The sequence below is a fragment of the Spermophilus citellus genome, assembly GCF_964194105.1.
Source record: "Spermophilus citellus genome assembly, chromosome: X".
Classification (NCBI taxonomy): domain Eukaryota; kingdom Metazoa; phylum Chordata; class Mammalia; order Rodentia; family Sciuridae; genus Spermophilus; species Spermophilus citellus.
In genome coordinates, this window is record NC_138190.1 from 75,325,448 (window position 1) to 75,351,329 (window position 25,882).

Genomic DNA, 25,882 nt, shown 5'->3' on the forward strand with positions numbered 1-25,882 from the left:
GACTGATGTATTCTGCTGTCTATCCTATTCATAACCCACTTGAATCAAACTGTGAAATATGATATATTAAGAACTATGTAATGTTTTGAACGACCAACAATAAAAAAAGAGTAAAATCTAAAAAAAAATTGTTTTGAAACATTGGTTATATAAAATATGTCTCTTTTTATACACTATTTTTATTAGAACATTATAATTATATATAGCATTTGGGTTCATTTTGACAACATAATACATGTAACAAATTTGATTTCAATTCTCATTTCCCCCTTTCCCTTTCCTCCTACCTTCTCATATTCTCTCTCCTCTCCTCTATTGATTTTTCTTTTAAATATATATATAAACATACCAAAAAGAATTTCACCTGTATATATGTACAAAATACCAATAAAATAAATAATTAAGGAGTGAAAGGAAGATCATAGTCTATTTTTAAAAGTAGCCAATTTAGTATCAGTTACATTTATTTTCAGAATGTTATTTTTCCATATTCAGTAAGAACCTTTAACAAAAACTTTCAATTAATCCTTTCAACTTGTCAGGATAGTACAATACAGTTTGCTGTAAAATATCAGAAGTAAAAAAAAAATTGAATTTATAAAAGAAGAACTTATTTTATAAATTTCTTAGGAGCAAATGTGTCAATTACATGAAATTGTACATGATTCACTTAAGTGATAATAGCTTCAAGTTCAATATTTAACAGATGTGATATTTAAATTATAATAGAAGGCTACATGGGGTTTTAGGAGGAAAATAATCCTCCAAATGGTAAAATTTTTAAAAATGCACTGGAGTGGCTCATAATTTAATTATTTATTATATATTTTTGATTCTTGAGAAAATAACCTAATGTGAGGATACATTCAGAAGGTAGCAATCTTGGGAAGGAAGGAGGTCTATCCAGAGTATCTTCTCCATCTGCTTGCTCTTCAGGTTAACAAGCTAGGTAAGTTTTGTGGAACAAGATAGTATACCTGACACACTTAGGCAGGTAGAAGGCAAGCAGAAGGAAAGATTTAGCAAGCTCCATGGATAGAAATCAAAGGAAAAAGCAAAAATCTGGTCAAGCCTTTAGCTATCTCAAAAGGGAATCAGGAATTGAAGAACAACAGTCATTACAATTTTACTATTATTCAATTATACTAGATTACAATAACAATTCTATTATCTATATAAAATCATTCATTAACAGCAATCTACTCAAGCTATAATGCATGCCACCAGGTTGTAATATAGTTAAGAGCCTAATCATCCCAATAGCTAACACAGTATCTGACAAAGTATAAACATTCAGTAATAGCTTCTTGCAGAAATGAATGGATTATTTATATGTTATTCGTTAATTCTCTTCTCCCCAGTGTGATCAGAATAAAACTGCATAATAAAAAGGGGATCATGGTGAAAACATTAACTAATTTGATTGAATCTTTCTATAATGTGTACATAATCAAAACATCCCACTGTATACCATAAATACAATTATTATTTGTCAATTAAAATGTTTTAAAGGATATTGTGTGCTTATCTTTAGAAGCAGCTAGGAAAGGGATGCAAAGGAGACTAATGTGGTTGTTCTGCAGCCAGAATTATGGAGAATTCAACCAGAAAGCACAAGAATGATTAGTAATAGGTTCCATTAGAAGTGAAGAGCCAGCAAGGAGGGTGAGAAAAATGACCTTGGTCTCAAAAATAGAAATATGGTTTTTTAGTTGCTAATTACATTTAACAAAACTGAAATATTCAGTCTTTTTCAGTCAATGAGAAGATCCACAGGAGTAAGTTTGTTTGATGTAGATGCTGAAAAAAATTATTTCTAGCCCTAAGTGAGTGATGTCCATACTGCTTCATTAAAAAATCTCCTTGAAGATTTCTGTCACATTTATGCTCAGTAACCATAGTCCTGGGAATAAGCAATGAAAGTAAATAGTAAAACTGTGACAATGGGAAAGAAAAAGGAAAACAGATATGAAACTTAAAGGGATTTTTTAAATCTCAACTCCATGTAATGTGATAAAATAAAAAGAAGACCATGACATTGGGGTTTCAAATGAAGAAAGGATATGCTTATAGATATTTAGGTTATTGAACTGGGTGTGGTAGCTCATGCCTGTAATCCCAGTGGCTCAGGAGGCTGAGGCAAGAGGATCACAAGTGTTGAGAGCCACAGCGGAAGGGGCCCCAGCAAACTTCAGGCTGCCGGCTGATGTTTGGCTCACAGCGGCCCCAGCAACATATAGCTAATTGGCTCCTCTGTGGTTATGCTTCTCAGAGATGCTCATTGAGCTGTTTCCCTGCCCTTTCAGACTGCCAGCTGATGATTGGCTCACAGCGGCCCCAGCAACATCTAGCTGATTGGCTCCTCTGCGGTGATGCGCATTGGGCTGTTTCCCTGCCCTTTCAGACCATGGAGCTGCTCATTGGGGGACTTTTTTGGCTCCGCCCACACGACCCAGCCAATCGGCCTCAAGAGCAGGAGGATTGTGGGAGGTGGAGAGGCTGGTGGTTGAGAGAGAGGCTTGTGGGAAGCCGGTGGTGGCTGTTGGGCTCTGAGGGTTTTTTCCGAGGAGCTGTTTTGTTTGGCGTGTGTGGTTCTAAAAATAAAGTTCGTTTCTTTTGACAAGTGGCTCCTGAATTGTGCCCAGCCAGACTACAGGCATTTGGTGGGCCACACGGGGAACGACTGAGGGTAAGTGATAAGGTAAACTGCTTGCCCCTGAGGGCAGGGCAGAGGATGGGTAGCCATTTTAAGATTATTCTTTTCTTTTGCTTCACTTTTGTTTTAAGTTGCCTGTCCATGGAGATGTGTAAGGTGGAAGAAAAACTGCTCACATCTGAGGAACAGATAGGGAGAAAGGACGGATGGACATTTCAGGAGGCTATTATAATGATTTTGTGTTGTTCCAATTTTGTTTCACTCTGTTTCATTTTGTTAGGCATTATCTTGTTGGGTTGTATTATAGTAGAAATATGGGATCAGAAATTAGTAGAAAACAAACTGAAAGAGTGTTAAGTAAATTGTTAGAGGAAGGAGGCATCCCAGTAAAATCAAGAGCAGTCAGGGCATACGTTGATACAATACAAAAATGTAGCCCATGGCTTTTTAAGGAGGAGTTGTTAAATATATCACAATGGAACCATCATGGTGAAGATTTTATAAAAATAAAAAAGAAAAGCCCAGGGACTCTGCCAGTTGGCACATTGCCACTGTGGATGTTGATATCTTGTTTGCTTAGTCCAAAGCCTTCAGTTCAGACAAAGGTAGAGGAAGGAGAAGACATATTGATTCAAGTAAAAGAGAAGGTCTCTCAAGTTAGTCAGAAAGAGGAAAAGATTCAAGTAAAAGAGAAGGTCTTTCGAGCTAGTCAGACACAGGAAGGAAGTTTAGAGCAGAAAAAGCCATCAGGGGAAAATTTACAAAAGGAGACTGCTACTAACAACTTTCTATCACCAGAGGGCGTAAGTGTCCAACCAACAGCGCCACCTCTACAGGAGACTGCTACTAACACCTTTCTATCACCAGAGGACGTAAATGTCCAACTAAAAAGGCCACCTCCATATGCTGGGAGGCCCCCAACCCCCGCAGTTGATAGTTGGGATACTGAGACAGGATCTCAAGTATTAACATGCTCTGTATTTGAGGTAGGAGGGCAGCGAATTCACCATGCTTTAAATTTCAAAATAGTGAAGCAGCTAAAAGAGGCTGTAACAACCTGTGGTTCTCAAGCACCCTTCACTGTAAGCTTGGTTGAATCCATTAACAACTTGAACATGACGCCAGCAGATTGGGCTAATATGTGTAAAGCTGTGCTAAATGGAGGTCAATACCTGTTATGGAAGGTTGCCAATGAGGAATTTTGCAAGGAGACAGCTAGGCGAAATGCAGCAGCTGGTTATCCTCAGAGAAATCTAGATATGTTGTTAGGAAAGGGACCTTATGAGGATCAGCAGCAACAAACTGCATATGATCCTGGCGTATACACACAAATTGCTGTAGAGGCAGTTAGGGCATGGAAGACTTTACAAGGACATGGAGGTTTACAAGGTCAGTTATCTAAGGTAATACAAGGAGCTAATGAACCTCATGCTGAATTTGTAGATAGGCTTATTCAAACAGCTACCAGAGTTTTTGGGAATACAGAACAAGCAATGCCATTAATAAAAAAACTGGCTTATGACCAACAGAATCGTTGGTGCAGAGATATCATTAGACCATGGAAACAGGAAGATTTAAACACATATATTAAATTATGTAGAGACATTAATGAACAAGAGCCAGTTGTGGCAGCTGCAGTAAAACAGGCTTTAGATGCCAGAGACATTAATGAACAAGGGCAAATTGTGGCAGCTGCAGTAAAACAGGCTTTATATACCATGCCAAGAACATGCTACAATTGTCAACAAACAGGACATTTTAAAAGGAATTGTCCCATAGGAGGAGGGTTTAACAAAACTAGGTATCAAAGGAGTAGAATACAAGGTATTTGCCCACGAGGCCATAGAGGGAGACATTGGGCTAATGAATGCCGTTCTCAAACCACCGTACAGGGTACTCCTTTATCAAAAAACGAACAAGGACCAGGTGTTTATCCATGATATTGTGGAGAAAGGCATCGGGCTCCATTGCCAAAAAATGGACAGGGGGCCCAATGCTCCGGGGCCCAAAACCACAAATATACGGAGCACTGGAGGAACGCAGCAACCCCATCAAGGTAGTGCCCAGGACACATTGTCCATCAGATCCCTCATCAGACAAACCAGAGGGAGCGCAGGGTTGGACATCTGCGCCTCCGCCAGATCAGTACTAACTCCAGAGATGGGAGTTCAAATCATTAACACAGGGGTAAAAGGACCTCTTCCCAAAGAAACAGTAGGCTTATTATTGGGATGCAGTTCTTCCACTCTAAAAGGACTTATGATAAATCCTGGGGTAATTGATCCCGATTATGAAGGTGAAATAAAACTTATAGCCAGTTCTCCAAAGGGTATATCAGTAATTTCACCAGGAGATAGAATAGCACAGTTACTAATAATACCAAGCCTACATGATAAATTTTCCAGTCATGCTGTAGAAAGAGGTTCCAAGGGATTAGGCTCCACAGGTGTAGATTGGGCTATGCCTTCTTTAAATTTAGATTCTCGCCCCATGCTAAAACTAAATATTCAAGGACATGAATTTAATGGGCTACTGGATACAGGTGCAGACCTTAGCATCATCTCTCGTCAAGAATGGCCAAAACATTGGCCATTACAACAAGCCACTCAAACGCTTCAAGGCCTAGTAGTGGCGACTAATCCACATAGAAGTGCAATGGTATTAGATTGGAAGGATCCCGAAGGATGTGAAGGAACTATACAGCCATATGTATTGGATCATCTTCCCGTAAATTTATGGGGACGAGATGTCCTAGATCAATTAGGTTTGACATTAACAAATAACATCAACCAAAATGCACCCACTATTATGACTAGACAATTTTTAGGAAAGGAAAAAGATTAGAAAAACAAGAACAAGGTATAGCAGCACCAATACAAATAGATCAAGGAACAGACAGACATGGGTTGGATTTTCAGAAAGGGCCACTGAGACAATAAAAATTACTTGGAAATCAGAAAGACCAGTATGGGTTCCTCAGTGGCCCCTGACTAAAGAAAAGACACAAGCAGCCCATGATCTGGTCAAACAACAATTAGCGGAAGGACATATACAACCTTCTGTATCTCCCCATAATACTCCCATTTTTGTCATCAAAAAGAAATCTGGTAAATGGAGATTACTGCAAGATTTAAGAGCCATTAATAATGAGATAGTTATTATGGGACCTGCTCAATTGGGGATTCCTCAATTGTCTGCTTTGCCAAAAACCTGGTATGTTTTAGTTATAGATATTAAAAATTGTTTTTTTTTTTCAATTCCAATTCATCCTGAGGATAGTCCACGTTTTGCATTTACTATCCCTGCACTGAATCATGAAGGTCCTGATCAGAGATATGAATGGAAAATACTCCCTCAAGGGATGGCTAACAGCCCAACTATGTCTCAAATTTATGTTAACAAAGTAATCCAGCCACTTAGAAATCAAAATCCTGAACTACAAATATTTCACTATATGGATGATGTATTATTAGCACACAAAGATAAAAACACATTGCTAGAATGTTATGCCACACTTACAAACTTATTAAAAAATTATAATCTAGAGATAGCAATAGATAAAGTACAATTAAATTTTCCAATTAATTATTTAGGAGTTCTATTATCCTCAACAATGATCCGTCCACCAAAAATTCAAATACGAGTAGATCAACTCAAATCACTTAACGACTTTCAAAAGTTATTAGGCGACATAAATTCGATAAGGCCTTATCTAGGTATACCAACAGGAGAGTTGGGACCTTTATTTGATATCCTAAAAGGTCCGTCAGATCCAAATTCACCCCGCATGTTAACGCCTGAAGCAAGAAAGGCATTAAAAATCATTGAAACATATATGGAAAATATGCATTTGGATAGAATTGATATGAGTTTGCCTTTATTATTGATTGTACTACCAACAAAAAATATTCCTACAGGAGTATTTTGGCAAGAAGGTCCATTATTGTGGATACATTTATCTTATTCTCCTTACACTATTCTTACTAGGTATCCTGAGGCTGTAGGACAATTAATACTCAAAGGAATAAAAGCAGCAAAGGGAGTGTTTGGAATTTCTCCCAATAAAATTATTACTCCATATACTATGAATCAAATTGATGAGTTAGCTAATGAGTTAAATACTTGGGCAATAATCATGTGCAAATCTAATGTTTCATTTGATAACCACGTATCATCTAATCCTTTATTGTCTTTTTGGTCATTGCATCCTGTAATTTTTCCAAAAATGACAAGAAAAACACCTATCATGAATGCTCCAAATATATTCACTGATGGGTCAAATAATGGTACAGCAGCAATAGTTACACCTGATCAAACTTTTACATTTTTAGTACCCAAACAATCAGCTCAAAAGGTAGAGCTTAATGCAGTATTATAAGCTTTTGTGATGTTTAAAGATTCTGTATTTAATTTATTTTCCGATAGTCAGTATATAGTTAATGCTATAGTATCCCTTGAAGATGCTGGTAGGATTTCCCCTTCCTCTACTGTTTTCTCTTTGCTTTCCACTATACAAAGTCTCATCTGGGACAGAAAAGATCCATTCTTTATAGGACATATCAGGGCACATACAGGATTGCCTGGAGCCCTTAGTTTGGGCAATGATTTAGCAGATAAAACTACACATGACATACATATTTTCTTTACACTAGAAGAAGCTATAAATTTTCATAAAAGGTTCCATGTCAATGCTAATACTTTACAATAGTGTTTTAAAATAACTAAGGAACAAGCTAGACAAATAATAAAACAATTTCAAAATTGTGTGACCTTGGGCTGGGGATGTGGCTCAAGCGGTAGCGCGCTCGCCTCGCATGCGTGTGGCCCGGGTTCGATCCTCAGCACCACATACCAACAAAGATGTTGTGTCCGCCGAGAACTAAAAAATAAATATTAAAAATTCTCTCTCTCACTCTCTCTCCTCTCTCACTCTCTCTTTAAAAAAAAAATTGTGTGACCTTTTTACCATAAGTTAATCTTGGAGTCAATCCTAGAGGATTGATACCTAACCATATTTGGCAGATGGACGTCACACACTTGCCAGAATTTGGAAAATTAAAATATTTGCATGTTACAGTTGATACTTCTTCTGGATTTTTGATGGGCTCCCTTCATGCCAGAGAAAAAACTAAAGATGTTATAGCTCATTGCTTACAAAATTTTGCCACTGTGGGCATTCCAAAACAGTTAAAAACAGATAATGCCCCTGGTTATACTTCTACCTCTTTTAAACAATTTTGCTCAACATTTGGCATTACTCATATAACAGGAATCCCATACAATCCACAGGGACAAGGCATAGTTGAAAGAACTCATCAAACTATTAAAATGTACTTATTAAAGCAAAAAGAAGGAATTGGGAAGGGGTATATATTCCCCAAAGATAAACTTAAAATAATCCTTTTTACTCTAAACTTTTTAAATTTGGATTCATCAGGACTTAGTGCTGCAGAAAGGCATATGTGTCCAAAAAATGTGCATAAGCCCAAGGTACTTTGGAAAGATATTCTAACAGGACTATTGAAAGGTCCTGACCCAGTAATTGTCTGGAGTCGGGGGTCTGTTTGTGTGTTTCCACAGGGAGAACAGCAGCCGATTTGGATTCCAGAGAGATTAACTAAGGTCCTGACCCAGTGATTGTCTGGAGTCCGGGGTCTGTTTATGTGTTTCCACAGGGAGAACAGCAGCCGATTTGGATTCCAGAAAGATTAACTAAAGCGATTTCTACAGACCAAAAAGAAGATGATTTGGCTCAAATCCATAACAACTGATATCAAAAACTCCAGTTTGGCTATCCTTACATCTGGCTGAACCAGGATGCTTTATTCAATATGCTCATTGGGCTGTTTCCCCGCCCTTTCAGACTGCCAGCTGATGATTGGCTCACAGCGGCCCCAGCAACATCTAGCTGATTGGCTCCTGTGCGGTGATGCTCATTGGGCTGTTTCCCCACCCTTTCAGACTGCCAGGTGATGATTGGCACATAGAGACCCCAGCAACATCGAGCTGATTGGCTCCTCCCCGGTGATGCTCATTGGGCTGTTTCCCTGCCCTTTCAGACCACGGAGCTGCTCATTGGGGGACTTTTTTGGCTCCGCCCACACGACCCAGCCAATCGGCCTCAAGAGCAGGAGGATTGTGGGAGGTGGAGAGGCTGATGGTTGAGAGAGAGGCTTGTGGGAAGCCAGTGGTGGCAGCTGGGCTCTGAGGGTTTTTCCTGAGGAGCTGTTTTGTTTGGCGTGTGTGGTTCTAAAAATAAAGTTCGTTTCTTTTGACAAGTGGCTCCTGAATTGTGCCCAGCCAGACTGCGACACAAGTTTAAAGCCAGCCTCAGCAAAAGCAAGGCACTAAGCAACTCAATGAGACCCTGTCTCTAAATAGAATTAAAAATAGGGCTAGGGATGTGGCTCAGAGGTCAAGTGCCTCTGAGTTCAATCCCTGGAATTCCCCCCACCCCAGAAAATATTGATAGTAATAGCTTTTAATGAACTCAAGGTGCTTAAGGAATTCAGTTTACTGGTTTTATGTTAACTTTTACTTTAAAAATGTATTTATATATTTCTTAAGTGGCTTTATTCTTAAGACCTAAAAGTTATTCAAATAGCATTATACACAGGTAGTTACTAGAGATGCCTCATCATAATACCTCATATTTTTAAAGTGCTTTTATGAAGGAATAATTAACTATCCACTCTGTTATTTTATCTAACAACCTCAAGAACTAGATAAGTGTTATAAACTCTTTTTTGCAACTAACAAAGAAACTTGGAGACTGCCATGGTTTGAATATGGATAGAGTCCATCTAACATCTAATGTATTAGAGGCTTGGTTCCCAGAGTGGCAGTATTGGGAGGTACAGTGACTCAATAGTTGGTTGGACTTAGTGGGAGATCATTGGGGTGTGCTCTCAAAAATTGTAGGACCCCAGTCTCACTGCTTCCTTGTTTATGATGCAAATGATTTGCTCCACCATCTGCTTTCCACCGTCTGGTGTCCTCAGAAGAGGCCCAAAGCCATGATCCTGCCTAATCTTGGACTGGAACCTCAAGAACTGTGAACTAAATAAACCCTTTCTAAGTTAATTATATCATGTATTTCATTATAGTAATACAAAGCTGATAAACACCAACACAGAAAGGTCAAGTAACTTGAGTTCAAAAATTCTTTTGAGGAAGAGGCCAGGCTAGGATGCAGATAGGTAATTTCTTTCTCCCAAGACTGGAGGTCATATGGGCCTCATGGAACCCAGATAGATGTCTCACAGGGAACACCTGGATGATTCCTTCCCCCAAATTTCAGGTTATTATCTTTAGAAACTTGGAGGTCCTGAGACATGGATGAATGGTGGCGAACATGAGAACAATGCAGCTGGGTATTCTCTCTAATCTCCACAAGCCATAATCACATGCACAGAGAAAGTAGCAAACATTGAATAAAAAAACTGTTAACCAATTAAGCCTTTAGTATAGACTAATGATAACAGAACAGGAGACAGAAAAAAGAGAGGTGGAAATATCAAGGAGAAAGAGTATTGACAGGTCCAGATGTCAGCAAGATGGCAGGATAGGGCTTTCCAGTGCTCATCCACCAAAGTAATTATTAATTTTTTAAAATATTTTTTTAGTTGTAGACAGACACAATACTTTTATTTATTTATTTTTATGTGGTGCTGAGGATCGAACCCAGGGCCTCACACGTGCGAGGCAAGCGCTCTGCCACTGAGCCACAGCCCCAGCCCCATAATAATTATTAATTTGAACAACCATCTAGGCAGAAAAATACCTTTACAATAACTAAGGAAACCAGGTGAGAGATTATAGCTTAGAGCACTGAGAATAGCATATAAATAATAAAATATGAATTAAAGTAGGTATAAAGAACAGTTTTATATTATCTATATCATCCCTCTCCAAACCTCAGGAGGTATTCTCTGGGTTAGGGAAGAAGAAGGAAATGAGCACTGGACTTTTCTTTGAACTCGATTACTAGGCCTGTTCCAATAATACAAGGCATTGGGCAGGCTCCTAAGGATTCAGACTCTAGGTTGTTACCTCTACACAAAGCCTCCAAGATCTCGGTGCCAGGGGATTCTAAAACTCAAGCTTCACTTGTGCCTGGTGGATTTGATCTACAAGGTTGCACCTATATCAAGCCAATCTCACAGACCCAGGTTCCAGGCCTGCCTCATTTCAGAATCGCCTAGAGCTAGGTCTACCTATATTGCTTAAGGCTTCTGGTTCACCTTAGTGCCAGGTCAACACACCTGGCTTTTAGGTACCAGACTGGCACCCACAGATACAAGTTCCAGAGCTGTCCACAGTCTCTGTGGCACAACTCTCCATACTGGCCCCTGCAGACCCACGGTCTAGGCCCATTCTAGTAGACTCCAGTGACAGACCAGACCCCACAGTCACAGGCTTCAGAATTACTCATATGAATTATGTTCTAGGTAGGCATCCATGGCTCCAGGACTTTGGGGCAGCCTTTATACGCCTACCCTCTAGGCCTCTACCCCTGTACTCAGGTGAACTCCAGCAGACCCAGGCTTTTGGAAAGTCCCAAAAGACTCAGAATCTAGGATGACATCTATGATTCCAGGCTCCACTGCCCCAATACCAGGTCAGCCTCAGGCCCCAGTACTAGTTGACCTATGGAATGGGCTTCCTTCAATAGACCCAGGATTCAGTATCACCCTAGCAGAATCAGGTTACAGGCCAATCTCTATGGACCTATATCTCAGGACCATCCCTACCGACTTAGGCTCCAGACCCATGTAAGTATCAGGCTAGCCACCATGAATTCAAGCTCCAAGTCCATCCAGTGGACCTAAGCACCAGACCCATCTCAACACCTGGCTAGTCCCTGCAGACTTAAGTTCAATTTTAGTCTTTGTAGATAGGCTTTCTCTGGACAGGCTAACTTCTAAATGGTTTTCCAAGACCATACTTCTTCAAACACACAGATCATGTCAAGTATCTTTTCTGATAACCATAAGTATGAAACTTAGATTCAAAACCAGGAGGAATTTTAAACAGGTGACGAATACACAGAAATTAAACAATATACTCCTAAACAATCAATGGGTTAAAGAAGGAATTAAAAGTAAAATAAAAAATAATGTCTTGAAACAAATGAAAATGGACATACCACATGCTAAAAATTATGGAATGCAAGCAAAAGGACTCCTAAAAAGAAAGTTCACAGCAATATACTCCTACATGAAAAAAGAAGACAGCTCAAGCTGGGCATGGTGGTACACACATGTAATACCAGCTATATGAGGCTGAAGCAGAAGAATCAGAAGTTTGAGTTCAGCCTGGGCAACTTAACAAGACCCTGTTTCAACTATTTTTTTTAATTTACAAAGGAATGGGAATTTAGATCATTGATAGAATGTGTGCCTAGCATGAGCAAGGCCCTGGGATCAATTCTTAGTCGAAAGAGAGAGAGGAGAGAGAGAGAGAGAGAGAGAGAGAGAGAGAGAGAGAGAGAGAGAGAGAAAGGAAGGAAGGAAGGAAGGAAGGAAGGAAGGAAGGAAGGAAGGAAGGAAGGAAGGAAGGAAGCAAGCCAGCCAGCCCCAGAGCCACAAAAGGTGTGGAAGGCAAAGTGTACTTCAGTGTAAAAGTACTTGCCTTGCACGTGCAAGGCCCTGGTTCAATACTCAGCACTGAAAAATAAACAAATATTTCAAGTAAACAATATAACATTACACCTCAAGGAACTAGAAAAAGAAGGACAAATGAAAGTCAAGTTATTAGAAGGAAAGAAAGAATAAAAACCAGTGCAGAAACAAATAAAATATATACTAGGAATACAATAGGAAAATCAATGAATCTGAGTCTTGGTTTTTTGAAAAAACAAAATGCACAAATCTTTATCCAAATTAATAAGAGAGAAAGCTCAAATAAATTCAGAAATTAAAGAGTACATATTAAAATTATAAGGTTGAGTATCCCTTTTTCGAAAGGCTTGGGAACAGAAGTGCTTTCAATTTTGGATATTTTCAGATTTTGAAGAATTCATATATATATATATAATCAGATATCATGGGAATGGGATCCAGCTAAATATGAAATCCATCTATGTTTCATAAAATACCTAATACATATCAATGGAAGGTAATCTTATACACTATTTTTAGGGCACCTGTGTTTTGACTGCAACCCATCACGTGAGATCAGGTGTGGAATTTTCCACTTGTGGCGTCATGTTGGCACTCAAAAAGTTTCGGATTTTGGAGCAGTTCGGGTTTCAGATTTTCAGATTAGGGATGCTCAACCTGTACAACAACAACAAAAAAAGATCATAAGACACCTAAGAACAGTTATGTGACAATATATTGGAAACCCTAGAAGAATCACATAAAGTTCCAGACACAAACAACCTAACAAGACTAAATCAATAAGAAATAGAAAATGTCAACTAATAATTCACCACTCAATTCCACCAAATGCTTGATTAAAAATAACATAAGTCTTCTCAAACTCTTCCTAAAAATTGAAGGTACAGAAATACTTCCAACTTCATTTTACAAGGCCAGCATTACTCTGACCAAAGTCAGACAAGGGCACAAAGTCAAACAGGCCAATATTCCTGATGCACACAGATGCAAAAGACCTCAACAAAATACTAGCAAACAGAACTTAACAACACATGAAACAGATCATTCACAATGATAAAGTGGGATTAATCTCAGGGATACAGAGATGGCTGAACATATACAAATCTATAAATGTGATACACACCATACAAACAGAATAAAAGACAAAAATATATGATTAACTCATTAAATGCAGAAAGACATTTGACAAAATTCAATATCCACTCACAATTAAAACACTCAAAAATTAGGTATAAAAAGACTGTATATGAGCAAAATAATCGTCATATATGGTAAACCTACAACTAATATCATATACTCTATAGTGAAAAATTGAAAGCTTTCCCTTTGAGATAATAACAACAGGATGCCCACTCTACCCACTTCTATGAATGGTGGGTAGAAAGTACCAGTGACTAAGAGGCAAGAGAAAGAAATAGAAGATATGTAAAATGGAAAGGAAGTATTTAAATTGTTCCTGTTTGCAGAAATATAATTGTATGTGTATGCATGTGTTTATGAATGATGTGAACCCAAATATTTCAGAAAAAATCTATTTGAACTAATAAGCAAATTCAATAAATTTGCAGTATACAAAATCAACATACAAGAAATCAAGAGTGTTTCTATATGAACTCTTTGAAACAGAAATCTGAAAAACAATCCTATTTACAACTACAAAAGTTAAAATACTTGCAATTAATTTAACTAGGGTGATGAAAGACTTTTACATGCAATACTATGAAACATTGATGAAAGGAATTGAAAAAGACACAAAAAAACAGAATATGTTGTGTTCATTTATTTGAAGAATTTATATTGTTAAAATGTCCATAGTACCCAAAGCAATCTACAAATGTAATGCCATCCATATCAAACTTCTAATGACATTTTTCATAGAAATAGAAAATATGCTAAAATTCATATGGAAGCACAAAAGGCTCCAAATACCCAAAGCAGTCTGGAACATGTGGGACAAAGAGAAAGCATTAGACCACCTGAGTTCACAATATACTGTAAAGAAAAGAAAATACTGCAAAAGCATAATAACCAAAATAATATGGTATTGGCATAAAAACAGACACATCAACCAATGGAACATAATAGAGTCCAGAAACAAATCCACATATTTATAATAATTGATTTACAATAGAGGTTCCAAGAATACAGAATGGGGAAAGCAATAAATAATGTGGGGAAACCTGGATATCCACATGTTAAAGTATACTCTTATCTTACACCACATACAAATATAAACTTATATTAAAGACTTAAATGGAAGACTGAAAACTCTAAACCTACTAAAAGATAACATGGGAGGAGATCCATGATATTGGTCTAGGCAGTGGTTTGTTGGATATGATAATAAAGACATATGGAGCAAATGGAAAAATAGACAATTGGGATTACATCAAACTAAAAAGCTTAAATACAGTAAAGGAAATAATCAACAGAGTAAAGAGAAAACCTATGGAATGGGAGAAAATATTTACAAAGTCAAACATTTGATGAGAGGTTGGTTTCCAAAACATATAAAGAACTCAATTCAATAGTAATAAAGCAATTCAAATAAAAATGGGTAGGAAGAAGATGGTGTATCAGAGGAAGGGTGTACTCTCTACCAGCTTGTCAATTCAATATTCAATCAATAGGAGTACTGCTTGCTGCTCAGCAAAATGAGTGACAGAGGGAATTCAGTTAAATTCAACATTGGACAGTAAAATAATCAAAGAGACACAGAAATTCAGAATTTTTTAACATAAAATTAAAAAAAATAAGTTAGTGAAGTGCCAGCTTGGTTGGTGGCAGTGGTACCAGCACTGCCAGCCCACTGCAGAGGTGAGGGGGTAACACAGACAGAAAAAATCATGGTTAATTAAATTGCCTTGGGGGAACTTGTGGAATAGAGTGGGAGGCTGATATTAATTTTAAACCAGGGACAGTGGGGCAAGTTGATGATTGAAAAAGTGATCAGAATCACTCAGCCAATAAACAGAGTCATGGACATGCAACAGTGAGCAGAGGTAGAAGATTGATTGGGAGTTCATAAAAGGTAATGCTGGCCAGACCCAGAAGTCACCTGTTGTGGGTTCCAAAGCGTGCTGGGACCAGCATGACTGAAATAGGTGCAGAGAGGATTGTGCCTAGGGTGATCCAGGCTGGGGATATTGAGGGGAAAGAGGACCCTTTGTTGCTCTCAGCCCACCACACAACCAGCTAGGAAGAAGTCAGAAACCAATAAGACAGGGGTGCCTGCACTCTAGGTCTTACCTTGTTGATAGCTATTCATTGTTGATACTGATGTTAAATGCTGACATCACCATTGCTCTTTCAGTGGCAATGTCATAGTAGGCATTGAATATTTATTTTAAAGCCGTACAATGATTGCTACTATTATTGCTATTTTTTGCTCCCTCCCTTTATCTAAGAGGGGCTGGAAAAAAATGGCAACACTATGCATTCACAGGATAGAGATCTGGCTACTAAGCTACACTCACAATTCAGCCAAGTAACATCAAACCTCACTCCACACAAGAACCTAAGCCCCACCTAAGCTCCAATAATACTTCAATACATAAAGCAGGAGGGATGAAAACTCTAAATCAACAAACAGGCTTCATGGAAGGATAGCTAGAGGTGGACCTCAGGTCACACTCCTGGACATCTACTCATACAACAAAAACAGAAAGAAGTCCCTGGAACAAAATGATACCTACACACCAAAGGATACATGCATAAGAGGAAGAGGAATCCATTTCATCAGATGCACAAGTCCAAGACCTCTGAAAATACAAGAAGACAAGCAAATAAGTCTTCCCCCCAAATTTACAATTCCCCATCAAGAGAACCCAGAGATAGATAAGTGAATGAAATGTCAGATAAAGACTATAAAAACTGAATATTAAAGTAATCAAAGGAACAAATTAAGAGAGCAAATAGAGGAGGTGAAAGACCATTTCAAAAAAGAAATATAGGTAACATAAAGAAATCAATCACAACTCCAGAAAATGAAAGACAAGATGAACCAAATTTAAAATATTCACTTGAAAATATCACCAAAAGATTAGACTGTGGAAAAATGAATTTTAAACCTAAAGTCAGAATTTTAGGCCTTGAAGACAGGGTATATGAACTTGAGTACTCAATATGCAATAAATAAAAAAAAATAAAAACCATGACCAAAATATACAAAAATTCTGGGAACAACATCAACAGAAGAAGTATGTGAGTTACTGGATAGAAGAGAACATGAAGATAAAGGCTAAGGCTATTAAGAACATCTTCAGTGAAATACCAGCAGAAAATTATCCTAACCTTAGAAATTAGGTGGACATACACACACAGTGTACATGTAGAATCAAAAATGCCTAAGGAAAGAATATCAATAACTGTAAGAGAAAAACATCAGGTCACATTTAGAGGTAAACCAATAAGGCTCATTTCTGACTGATTCCTAACTCAGACCCTAAAATCAAGGAGGGCTTAGAATCAGATATTCTAAGCTCTGAAAGAAAGAGATTGCTAGCCAACATCGCTGTATCCAAGAAAGCAAACTTTTATAATTATAAAGTATATGTATGAAGGCACAAATTGGGTGTCAACCTACTTTATATACAAACAGAGATATGAAAAACTGTGGTATATATGTGTAATAAGAATTATAATGCATTCTGCTGTCATGTATTTAAAAAAATAAAATCAATTAAATAAAAAAAGAAACTGATAATTCAGGAATACTTCCCTGGGTAAAGCTGAGAGGTCCCCGGGGATATGATCTCTGTTAAGCATAGACCTGCTCAATGATCCCACACAATATTTTCCAAACTGTGACTGAGGATTGAATATCAACTCTTTAGGATAAAAATGATGATTATACTTAGAATCAAGGATAAGTGACAATTGAAATTTATTTTTATAAGTAAGCAATAAAAAATTTTGTAAAAAAAAGAATAAATTAAAACTTTCCATGAAAAGGATAAACTAAAAAGATTCATGACCACTAAGTTAGCAATACAAAAAAACTAAGATAATACTATACACAGAACTCAAAAAACAAACCCCAAAGCTCCTAAATATATGGTTTCTAGAACAGCAACTAAATAAGTGAAAATTAAGACCAATTAAATATAGCAAACAAACCAACATGGCAAGAAATAACAACCATTTATCCATAATAACACTGAATGTAAATGGTCTCAAGTTCCCAATTAAAAAGACATAAATTGGATAATGGATGAGAAAACAAGATCCAACTCTTGTGTTGTTTGCAAGAGATTCATCTCATAGGTAAAAGTTTAAAAGGCTGGAAAAAATATTCCATACAAGTATATCATGAAAACCAGCAGGAGTAGCTATTCTCTTATCTAATACATGGGTTTATGTGGTTTCTAAAATTTTTCTGACAAGGTAGATTTCAAGCAAAAATTAATGAGAAGAGACAAATAAGGTTTCTACATGCTGGTAAAATGAGCAATGCCCAAATGTCAGTGGGAATTATTACATTAAAAAATACTTCTTGGAGCTGGGATTGTGGCTCAGTGGTAGAGCGCTTGCCTAGCATGCGCAGGGCCCTGGGTTCAATCCTCAGCACCACATAAAAGTAAATGAATGGAATAAAGGTATTGTGTCCAACTACAATTTAAAAAATAAATATTTAAAAAAATACTTGTTGACATTTAATCTCACTTAGGACACAATACAATAATACCAGAAGAATTCAATGTGACCCTTTCACCAACAGACAGGTCATTCAGATATAAAAGCAATGAAGATATTTTCAATCTAAATAATACTACAAATCAAATGGACCTAACAGACACCTACAGTATATTCACCCAAATTCAGATGAATTTACTTTCTTCTCAGAAGCTCATAGAATCTTTTCCAAAATAGACAAAATTCTAGATCACAATGTTAAGTCTTAGCAAATTAAAAAAAAAAGATATAATCCTGTGCATTTTATCAGATCATAATGGAATTAAATTAAAAATCAAAAACAAGAAAAATTATAGAAACCACATGAACACATGGACATTAAACAATACTTACAATTTAAGAATAGGCTGCAGAAGAAATGAGAGAGAAATCAAGAAATTCTTAGAAAAAAAATAGAGATTAAAAAGGAGATATCCTCACAGGCCTTTCTGAAATTCAGAGGATTGATAGATACTATTTTGAAAATTTATACGCCAATAAATTATAAAATCTAGAAGACACAAATTTTTAGACACATATGGACTGCCCAAACTGAACCAGGAAGATATAGAAAACCTAAATAGACCAATATCAAGCAATGAGCAGCAATTAAAAGTCTTACTTAGATAAATACATAGAGAGATAAAGCATTTAAATACAAGTATATAAGTTGCATAATATATACATATTTATATATTAGTAGGAAATGATATATTGGTAGATCAAAGGGATAACTAAAAGTACATGTTCATTGCAACATCATTATTCATAAGAGTCAAAATATGGAATTCACCTATGTATCCATCAAGGGATGAATAGAAAAAGAAAATGTGGTACATATGCATAATGGAAGATCACTCATTTTTTAAAACGCAGGCAATCCTGTGATTTGTAGCAACATAGATAAACCTGAAGGACATTATATTACCTGAAATAAGTAGTGCACAGAAGGACAAATACCACATAATCTAAATTATAGGTGTAACCTAAAAAAGCTGAACTCACAGAAACAGAGACGATGTGTGGTTCCCAGGAACTGGAAAGAAGAGAAGAAGGAGGATTTGGGAGACATGTTCAAAGTATATAAAATCTCAGTTAGAAAATATAAGTGTTAAGAGATCCACTTGCAACATGGTGATTATAGTTGATAACAATACTTTATATTCTTGAAAATTACTAAGCATAAATATTTGAGTGTTTTCACCAGAAAAAAAATATTCATGAAGTAATGCAAATGTTAATTAGCTCAATGGAGCCATTACACTATGTAAACATACATCAAAACATGATGTTTTACAGGATTAAATATATTAAATTTTTATTTGTTAATCAGAAATAAAACTAAAAAATGAATTTTAAAATGTTAGAAAATAAACAAGGTAGGCTGGAGCTGTGACTCAGTGGTAGAGCACTTGTCTGGCATGCATGAGGCCCTGGGTTTGATCCTCAGCACAGTTTATAAATAAATAAATAAATAGATAGATAGATAGATAGATAGATAGATAAAAACATAAAAGAAAACAAACAAGATAATTTAAACAATTTTTTTTAAATGAGCAATAAAATTAGGATGCCAAAGACAAAGTACATTCATAATTATTTCTGCCCTGAGGCCCACACAAGCTCTATATCACCTTTGCAATAAATTAAATTAAGTTTTCAATGAGGGTCTCCCTTCATTTCCATGCAATTTCCCTTTTCTCTCCCTTTCCCTCCCATCTCATGTCTCTGTTTAAAGTTAATATTTTCTTCCTGCTCTTCCGCCCTACTCTGTTCATAGTTGCTCTCATTATATCAAAGAAGACATTTGGTATTTGTTTTTTTAGGGATTGGCTAGCTCATTGCTATACAAAATTACATATAAGAGGTTGTGAGGGGAATGGGAAAATAAACAAGGAGAGAAATGAATTACAGTAGATGGGGTAGAGAGAGAAGATGTGAGGGAAGGGGAGGGGGGATAGTAGGGGATATGAAAGGTAGCAGAATACAACAATTACTAATAGGGCATTATGTAAAATTGTGGATGTGTAACCGACGTGATTCTGCAATCTGCATTTGGGGTAAAATTGGGAGTTCATAACCCACTTCAATCTAATGTATGAAATATGATATGTCAAGAGCTTTGTAATGTTGTGAACAACCAATAAAAAAAATAAAAAATAATAAAAAAATAAAAAAGATAATAAAAAGTAAATTAAGTTTTCAAAAAATTTTTCCACTATGATTTACTGAAGTACCAAATATTTAGCTTTTTCCAAGAAAATGCTCTGGAGACAATCCAATGTCTGTGAAACCTATATTTAAAAATCCTCCGTGAGTCAATAAATACTCATTAAGTAAAAACTATAAATCTTGATTTGGTATTGCTTTAAAGTTTCAGCTACTTAAAATTTATTCATATACATATGAAATAATTGTATATTATATATATATATATATACATATTCACTCTCTCTATAGCTATTATATATATTCTTAATCTCAAAATATTTAAATTTGAGAAATTTTTTTAACTCAACAATAAATAATGTCTAAAAATGACAGAAGTTTTGAGTTCAAAATAGGTTATTATATTTGGAAATAGAAGGATAAATGAAGGTATGACTCATTTTATAATGTTTTCCTGATTTAACCTAAAAATTAAATTATCTATAGTTGTATTTCTGAGTTGCTTAAAGAATTTCTATGAAGAATAACAGTAAGCTCATTTAATTCTAAATTACTTATTTCCCATTATTCTCACTCTCAACAAGAAAATTTCATGAGGATCTATTTTAAAAACCAAGTTTATAAATAGTAAAGATTAAGCATACAGGACGTCCTCTCAAAAAGTAACATTGTACTTTAGGAGTTAGGATCTTCCTTTATATTCACAATTCTAACTCTTTTTCCACAAAGCTTAAAAGCTTATTTGATACAGAAGTCAATGTTGGCATCTCTAACCTAAAAATCTAAATACATTACTTTTTGTCTCTCTTAAATAGGTATAATAAGACTTTAGTCTGAAAATATTTAAATATTAATTTGTTGCATTAGTAAAACTTCTTAAAACATTGTTATATTAGTAGAAAGTATATATTTTTTTCAAATTTGGTAAATTTGGAATTTTTATTTAGAAATAACCTAAATGGCTAATAATACAAAGTTACTTTATTTAATTATATTGCCTAAAATTATTTTTATTATTATCTTTTCTTGATGAATTGACAAAATATCACATCTGAGGTTATGAAGCCAAAGCACTTTAGATTCTGTAGAACTTAAAAGAGATAACAAATTTTTAAATCTTGTGGTCCTCTTTCTGCTTCCATGAAGATTGAGTAGACATACTTTTCCAACTATTCTCCCTGCTAAGTACAACTAAAAATTCTGAACATTATACACACATATATAATTTTATACATTATATATACTACAAACATGAGAAGACTAAGAAAGTTGAAAAGAAGATGATAGAGCAGCAAGGAACCTCAGGATTTGAGGAACAACACAGCAATGATTTCCTTGGGTTTCCAATTTACTGCATATATCAAAGACTTGAAACTGAGAAGTCAGCTTTCCAGAATTGCCAATAACACAGACAAAAGCCCCAATAAAATCTCACTCTTCACTAGCCAAAGGACAAGGAGCAACCTAATAAGTTTAAAATCTTTTAAATCATTACAGATTTACTCCAGCAAAAATGGAGCAACCTAGTAAGTTTAAAATCTTTTAAATCATTACAGATTTACTCCAGCAAAAAAACTGACTACTCCAACCCATGCAAGAAAAGGCCAAGTGGAGAGCCTAAATTTTCACTCTTGAAAGGCACTAACAAAGAGCAGAAACACCCCCACTCAGATAGTATCTAAGAAAGTCAAGTAGGCAGCCAGGACTTCCAACCTCTCAGTCAATAACAAGTGTTCCTCACACATAAAATGTCAGTAGAAACAATGTGGGGAGTCAGAAATCCCAACTCTACATGTTAGGGGACAGACAAATGTAAGTGGTGGGAACATGAGGTTAAGGGAATTATTCTATAAAATGGGCCCACTGTGCTGACACCCATATACTTTCTTTTTTTTAAACTTTTTGTTGTTGTAGATGGACAGCATGACTTTATTTTATTTATTTTTATGTGGTGACATAGATCAAACCCAGTGCCTCACATATGTTAGGCAAGTGCTCTGCCACTGAGATACAGCCCCAAGGATGCTTTCTTTTCCAAGAAGCAATTTACCTGCAGGCCTGCCTAGCTTAAGTGGACATGATATGTCACATTCCTCAGCAAATTACCTGTTATCTGCAGGAGAAATGCAGGCCAGAAATAATGTCAATAAGAGGAACCTAAGTTACCCTGAAGGGGGAGAATTTTGTGTGCCTTTTAATAGACCACATCCCAGAACTTAGGGAAACAAGGTAATTACTCTTAACCATAAATCTGTGAGAAATTATGGTTAAGAATCCAATTAGAATTGGTCACCATGGGCCAAGGTGACCTAGAGATGTCATGGAAGTGAGGACTTTAAATTCTGATCTCACTCTGCTGTCAGTAAAAAGTCAAGAGGTGGACCTGGGTGGTTCTCTCTGGAAACTTGTCTTGGATCCCCAATAAAACTGGAGTGAAGGAAGGGCATGCTGTCTCTCTCCTCAGAGGACCTTCTCTCTCCCTTGAGAGGGCCTCTTTTCACATTTCCTACTGCTTCAATAAATTCATTCCTGTTTCTCTGAACAACATGACTGAAATCTTTGTGACTTGAATGCCAATATTGGGGTTTGAAGGGAGGGAGTCTTCACACTGCCTCAGTTTCCTGGAAGGATCTAGCTCTGTAACTAAAGAAGCACTCATGAAGGATTTGTCCCATTGGTTGTCAACAAAGGCTAAGTAAGACTTCTACTTCCACCTAGAAATGAGGAAATTCCTCTTAGCTGTTGGAATAGTTTTTAAGAAAGTCAGTAAGAAAAGGTTTAAAAAGACCCAAAGTCTCATAACATAATGGAAAAAATTAATTTCAATTGAAAATCATTCATCATACTAAGACCAGGAAGATCTTAACCAGAATGAAATAATCTAATCAACAGATGACAATGCCCAGAAGATAGAGAAATTATAACAATGTTTCAAATGTTTTAAAGCAGATATAGAAATGCTTAAGTGCACAACTTTTAAGACATTTGAATCCAATGGAAACAGCTTCATCAAATAAACAGAAAGCCTCAGCAAAGGAATAGAGTATATAAAGAAGAACCAAATGACAATTTTAGTACTGAAAAGTAACTAAAAATGAAAAGCTCAGTGAATGGGCTCAGTAGTAGGATGTGATGAAGGAAATATCAGTAACTAGAAGGTAGAATGATAGAAATTACTCAATCTGAATAATATCAAAGAACAATGATGACAAAAAACAGAGCTCAGAGACATGTGGGATTAAAATAAATATATCTAACTAACACTCATGTCATTGGAACCCCAGAAAGAGGGAAATGGTTGGCGCTGCTAAAGAACTAGAAGAAATAAAACTGGCTCTAAAACATCCCAGTTTGGCCAGAGATATATTGGCACAGATTCAAGAAGTAAACACAAATAAGACAAACCCAAATAAATTCATTAAAAGACACGTCATAATTAAAATTGTGAAAATTAATACAAAGGAAACTCTCTGAAAGAAACCAAAGAAAAAGGACACCTTAAATTTATAGGTAAACATAACAGAATGCCTTCTCAACATAAGAAAATAATAATAAGGGAAGGAAATATGAACTTTAAGGAAAGAAAAAAGAATACAGTAAGCTAAAATATGGATAAATAGGCTTCTTTTGAATTTTTAAAATTATATTTGACAGTTTAAGAAAAAATTATAACACTCTTGGATAACTTCTATTAAAGAGTAAATATTTAAGAAAACTATAAATGTGAGAGGGTAGAGGAACATGTAAGTTAATAAGGCTTATATACTTTACTACAATTGATAATATGATGACAACAGTAGACAATTTCATATATTAATACACATACATATACTAGAACAACTACTAAAATTGGTAAACAGAAATGCACTCAAAAACACTACAGATAGGTCAAAATAAAATTCTGAAAATTTTCAAGTCTCTCTGAAATGCAGGTAAGGATAAACTGAGAAAAGGAAAGAGCATACATAGAAAACCAGCAAAAAAAAATGGCAGGAATTTAACTTCTAACATATTAATAACTACGTTAAATATAAATAACATGGATATCAATGAAAAGAAAGAGAATTTTAGGATTTAATAACATAACTAAACTATAAACTATCTAAAAATAATCACTTCAAACAAAACAAGAAAGTTGAAAACTAAAAGGAAATATATAACAATAATATAACATAAACAAAGGAAAGCAGGAGTATATATGTTGATATTAGTTGAAGTAAATATCATAACAAAAAGTATAAGAGACAAAGAGGGAAATTATATAATTATAAAAGTGTCAATTAAGACTGGGTTATAGCTCAGTGGTTATAGCCCCCTTGCCTAGCATGTATGAGGCACTAAGTTTGATTCTCAGCACCATAAATAAATAAATAAATAAATAAATAAATGTCCATTGATAACTAAAAAATATATTTTAAAAAAGTGCCAATTCATCAAGAAGTCACAACAACACTAAATGTGAATTCACCAAAAACTAGAGTTTAAAATATGTAAACAAAATATTGCTAGAAGTAAAAAGGAGAAATCAGCAAATCTATAATTATTGTTAGAAACTTCAATACTTCTCAACAAGTGATAAAGCAATTAGAAAATAAGAAAGGATTCAGAAGAATGCAAAAACACTATCAAACAACAGAAATTAACTGTCATTTATTTGGAGACCACAGTCCAAACAGAATATATATTCTTTTGAGGTGTTAACAAAATATGTGCCAAGATAGTACATATCCTAGACTATAAACAAATCTCAAAATATTTAACAGAGCAGAAATCATACCAGTAGTGATTGATTTGTTACCACCATGTAATTAATCTAGAAATCAATAGTGGAACATTAATAGGAAAATTTACAAACACTTCAATATTAAACAATAATATTTCTCATAACTTATAGGACAAAAAAGAAATGTCTAAGGAAATGAAAAATATATTACAATGAATAAAAAATAAAAAATATAACATTTAAATTATATATATATATATATATATACACACACACACACACACACACACACACACACAGTGTTAAGAGGGAATCTATAGCATTAATTGAATATATAGAAAAGAAAAGTCTTAGGTCAATAATATAGTCCCCCAACTCAAGAACTGAGAAAAAGATCAAAGTAAATTCAAAGCAAATAGAATGAAGGAAATAGAATAAGCACAAAAGTCAATGAACTCTAAAAGATATAAAGAAAATCAATTAAACAAACATCTGATTCTCTAAATATATCAATAACCTTGGTAAATTTCAAGCAAATCAAACCAAGAAAAAAATTCCTAATATCAAAACAGTGAAAAAGAGGACTCTGTCAATGCCAAAAGAATAATAAACTAATACTATGATGAGCTCATCACACATAGATTTGAACAACTTAGGTGAGATAAGCCAATTAGTAAAAAATACAAACCACCACAACTCATCCAATATAAAACCATAATTAGAATAGCCATAGAACTATTTAGAAAATTGAATTCATGATTTTAACATTCCATAAAAGGAAATCTCCAATATTAGATGTTTGCATTAGAGAACTTGTCCAATAATTTAAAGAATTAACACCAAATCTTCACAGTCCCTTCCAGAAAATAAAGAACTCTTTCCAATTCATTTTATGAACCTGATATTATATTGATACTACATTCAGAAATAAAAAGTATAAGAATCTACAAATATCCCTAATGAACACTGACACAAATATCTCTTAACAAAATTAGCAAATGGAATTAAGGTGTATATAAAAAGAATTATGTACCATTA

The 25,882-nt window shown here is 35.4% G+C and overlaps 1 protein-coding gene across 1 annotated transcript in view; it reads right to left on the minus strand.

The window, feature by feature from the left end:
• ZC3H12B (zinc finger CCCH-type containing 12B) overlaps positions 1-25,882 on the minus strand; it is a 313,257-nt gene that overhangs the window by 219,777 nt on the left and 67,598 nt on the right. Inside the window, exon 3 of the mRNA XM_081276399.1 lies at positions 12,804-12,936. The gene's annotated coding sequence lies outside the window, so the exon portion shown is untranslated. The remainder of the gene's footprint in view (positions 1-12,803; positions 12,937-25,882) is intronic.